Here is a 5,348-nt window from a genome sequence, read left to right as displayed (position 1 = left end):
GAATAAGTTAACTATTTTATTAAAATGCCCGAAAACAGCCCAGTTTTGAATGTTAAAGCTGAAATGACATAAGTAGTAATTTGCGTGTTTAAATGTCGGGTAGGTTATCTGAGAATGATCTAACGTGTTATATGTCAATGAAAGTGTTATGTGCAATATCGTATGTTTGCTTTTGAATGGTTATAGATGGGATGTTTATATGGGCGTGAACTGTTAACGTGAGTGCGTGTTATGTGATAGATGCGTGTAGGAACTTTGTGTTTTATTTAAAACCATTAACAAACTAAATGGTAATCATATTAGGACATGATTGACCAACCCTGACCGTTAGCTATTTTAAGAGTTCAACCGAGCAACCAAATGTGAGTTCACACTTTCTACAAGGCATGGGATTCCCAGGGGTTGGGAATGGGCTAAGAAGCTAAAACGAAACCTACATATTCACCTCTAACAGAATATGTACCTCTGTCCTTGGTTGGGAAGGACGACTACATTTAATCTGTGTATTCTCAGTTGGGTAGAGTACATACCTCCGTCCTAGGTTGGGAAGGATGACAACATATAACTTACTAGACAAAAGTCTATCATGAAGTCCCTCATTTTTATATCGACTTAATCGTCGGGCCAATGGCGAGCGGGTCATTAGTTAATAGCGCTATTAGGGTTGACAAGCCTCACACCGTGCCGGTAGGACGGGCGTGTACTAATGGATCTGGGCACTTAGTCAATGATGATAGACATTGACATAGGGCACAACTTCCTCAGTCAGTTGTCGATATGGTAATGGTCTAGTGGTTTACAACATGGAGTAGCCCCTACTGGTTATGGTTTGGGAAACAAAGGAACTGATAAACAGCTGGCTTTCAAATTAACTTATGGATTTTGAAACAACTTTAACTGGACAACCAACTGTGAACTTGCTCGACTTTGTTGTTGACTCGTTGTTACATGCCTTGCAGGTCGTTAGGTACTTATGGAGCTTGCACGAGCAGAGGAGTCGTTGTGGGACATGGACCGTGGTGTGCCATGTTAAACATTCAAACTTTTAAACTTATGTTTTGGTTTTACACTTTATGCTTCCGCTGGTACCTTGAATTTGGTTAACTTGTTTTTGAACACCAATTATATTGTGTGGTTGGACTTTTGTTTACTTTACTATATTGTTCAATATGATTGGTGGCTTGATCCTGGTCAGTCACGCCTCCTGCGGTGATACTCCGCTTGTGGATTTTGGGGGTGTGACAGATTGGTATCAGAGTCATTGGTTATAGTGAACTTGGTTTTAAAAAGGGGAAATATATTTTTAATATAAAACCAGACTATAAACTGTTATGTGCTCAACGATCCACAACGACGCTTCACTCCCTGTGCAAGGCTCAACACTTTAGGTGGTATGATTTAAGTTTATATTGCCTACTTGCTAGATTACTTTTGCATGATATGCTGTTTATTGTATGTTTATGTACAATGGTAGCACGCGATATATTAACCCTGATGCGTTCTATATGACACCCGAATGTTTACTTGAAATTTACCAAGTGGTGGTCAAATTCTTTTCTGTTCCCTCATCACCCCAGACCATTGTTTAGGTGTTCTAGCTAGTCATACGCTTATCTCGACATGACGTCGCCATCTGACCCTCCGTACATTCGGATTGTACGTCAACATTCACGAAGACCAGACCTGGCTCAAACGAACTCGGGTTTAGTAGGACTATACCCACGCATCCCTATTGATGAACCTTATCATCTTCGACGGTCGTCGTCACCAGAAGCGAAGTAGTCCCAGTTACACGCGTTCGTCGTTTTGCAGCTCGAAACCCTACCAACCAAATTTTGTTTTGGACAAGTGATGTACTTCCGCGACCGTGATGCAACGAACTTCTCTTTCGTGCCGTGCCGCCATACACCACTACTGGAAATGCCCCTAGAGAACAGATTAGATGATCGAATTTCTAGTTATTGTTTAACTCTTGTTTTCACTCAACTCTTCGTATGAACCTCACTAATCCCCTGTTTCTTCGATCGGCAACCGATTTAACGAAACGCTAACAACCATACCACGATTCCCACTAATCACAAAGATTACCCTCATTACCCTGTTGGATGGATAACTCTCATTCTACTTTGATTTACACCTTCGTATACCTAACTTAACAAATGGATGCTTCTTAATGTCGGGATAGCCTTCGGGACATTCGTGAACGGAGATATGGATTACTCAACCTACAGACGAACACGATAATCTATACGTTTAACTTACCCCCTTACACCACAAGAGTCATATTTTAATTCCATGATAGCCTTCTTAAATACGCGGAACCTTTGCACTAGCTTTTGTACTGACACATGATTGTAGATTAATGATATGTCTAATTTCTACCATTGGCTTAGGCCAAACCATCACACTCTTACCACAGTGACATTACGTTCTCACTTCTCCATGCTGAGACACTGAAACGAACACCCTCTAGCTTAGAGAATTTGGAAGGCTCGACTCTCGATCATTGGTGATCACTCCCCGAAACTTTGAGGGTGGTGATGTATTGTTGATACGATCATACTCTCTGGAACACGTTTTCGCATCATTTCTTTGGAACCTCACGACTACGCAGACGTATCTTGGATTCATTCGCACGACCGAAGGGAAATTTCCCCGAATTTGGTTACTTACCGACTCGATGAATCACAGACCCATCTAAGTTCGTTGATCTAGGTGAATTGCTCCTCCTTCGCATGTGGGCGAGTCTAACAACTTTTGACGAAGGACTCAGTGAACTTTCACACTACAAACTTACACCATAACCACGCTACTACGGTGAATTCTTGTTATCATTGATCTATCCGCGTGAGATCTCTATGTGATCAACGACAAACTTTATCTTAACTATACCCAACTTGCGTACGACCAGCTGTACCATCGACAACAGGTAAACCCTGTTATGGGTTCTTAAACGCTTACTCATCGATTGCGACTATCCTTCTCATGTTTCCACTTCCATACGCGATATACTTCTGAACCCTACGGCCGCGGACACTCGCTTGGACAGGTTACACTCCACGAACGTTACTCGCTGAGCATTGGGCCATAAATATGATGATACCACAAGTACCGTCCTTTGATCTGGATACGACTGATATAACTCCTCTGGCATGACATTTGAATTTAGTCTACCCTAACGAATATGTCACTTGTTTTCTCCGACAACATCCTAATCTACTTGAAGAGCTAGTAGGGATCCAAGCGACACCCACACCTTACCATGGTGCTCCTACGACACGAACAATCTTATGTTAGTTTCCAACGAATAACTTTTGGCGTTGCGAAACCCGTTTTCTTGATCGTATGCACAAACCCTCGTAACTCTAAAGCTTGCTCAGGAATCCGCATTCCAACAGTTGAAGGTGAAACCCTGTAGTACACCCATTCTTTCGTTACTAGAAAGTACAGATGATTTCGTTGTGACGCATCCATCCAGTGACTTAGTTGAGAAGGTCATCGCATACGTATCACGCCAACTCAAGGTTCACGAAAAGGGCTACACTACCCCTGACTGGGAGTTAGGAGCAGTAGTGTTTGCACACGAGATATGGAGACATTACTTGGATGGTACCAAGTGCACCATTTACACCGATCACAAGAGTCCCCAGCATATCTTCGATCAGAAGGAGTTGAACATGCGACCGCGTCGATGGGTCGGACTCCTTAACGACTGCGAATGGGTAATCAAGTACCATCTAGGCAGAGCCACTGTGGTGGCTGGCACCCTCTGTCGTGAGGAAACCAAACCTAAGCTTGTACGTGCGTTACATCTTACCATTCACTCCAGTCTTCCTACCCAGAATCCGCAACACCCAAGTCGAAGCATTGGAAGAAGGGAACCTTTTTGCTGAGTCCATGCGGGGCATAGAAAAGTGACTTGAACCCAGGGAAGACGGTACTACCACTTCATGGAACGTAAATGGGTTCCATCATATGGGAAGTTATAAGAGCTTGTGATGGACGAAGCACACAAGTCTCATTACTCAGTGCATCTTGATTCTGACAGGATGTACCAAGATCTCAAGACTCTATACTGGTGGCCCCACATTAAAGCTAACATAGCAACCTATGGTAGTAAATGTTTGACTTGTGCTAGGGTCAAGGTCGAATACCAGAAGCCATCAGGCTTGCTTCAGCAACCAAAAATCCCGACATGGAAATGGGAGCAAATTTCCATGGACCTTGTTACTGGCTTACCTAGATCTCAGCGAGGAAACGATACCATTTGGGTAATAGTGGATCGACTGACCAAGTCGGCACACTTTCTAGCTATCAAGGAAACAGATAAGTTCTCTACCCTAACAGACATCTACCTGAAGGAAATAGTCGCGAGGCACGGGGTGCCAACCTCCATTATCTCTGATCGCGACCCACGTTTTGCTTTTGATTTGTGGCAGGCGATGCACAAATCCTTTGGCTCATGTCTAGACATGAGCACAGTATATCATCCGCAAACGGATGGGCAGACAGAACACACCATCCAAACTCTTGAAGACATGCTCCGAGCATGTGTAATCGACTTTGGTAACGGCTGGGAAAGGCACCTACCTTTGGTGGAATTTTCGTATAACAACAACTACCATACCAGCATCCAGGCTACTCCGTTTGAGGCCTTGTATGGACAGAAATGCCGATCACCTCTATGCTGAACAGAAGTCGGTGATAGCCAAATCACTGGCCCAGAACTCGTCATAGACACGATAGAAAAGATTGCCCGACTACGACAACGAAGGGCGGCAGCTCGTGACCGTCAGAAAAGCTACGCTGATAAGCGTAGGAACCGCTCGAGTTCCAGGTTGGGGATCAAGTGCTACTTAAAGTCTCACCTTGGAAAGGTGTAGTTCGTTTTGGTAAACGAGGCAAACTTAACCCGTGATATGTCGGACCTTTCGAAATCACCTAGAGAATTGACAAGGTGGCCTACAGACTGAATCTGCCTGAAGAATTAAGTGGTGTTCACAACGTATTCCATGTGTCGAATCTGAAGAAGTGTCCGTCAGATGAGACCCTCATAGTTCCTTTCAAGGAGCTCATTGTCGACGATCAGTTGCGATTTGTCGAGGAACCAGTGGAAATCTTGGACCGGGAGGTCAAGATTCTCAAACGCACCAGGATACCCATTGTTCGAGTTCGTTGAAACTCCAGTCGGGGCCCAGAGTTCACTTGGGAATGAGAAGACCAAATGAAACGCAAATACCCCCAGTTGTTTAAGAAAGGTGAGTCCGGTACTGAAGCTACTACTGAATTTCAGGACGAAATTCCAAACCAACGGGGGGATGATGTGATACCCCAAGAGAACACACAAC

The sequence above is a fragment of the Helianthus annuus genome, chromosome 7, assembly GCF_002127325.2.
Source record: "Helianthus annuus cultivar XRQ/B chromosome 7, HanXRQr2.0-SUNRISE, whole genome shotgun sequence".
Classification (NCBI taxonomy): domain Eukaryota; kingdom Viridiplantae; phylum Streptophyta; class Magnoliopsida; order Asterales; family Asteraceae; genus Helianthus; species Helianthus annuus.
This window is presented reverse-complemented; position numbering follows the sequence as displayed.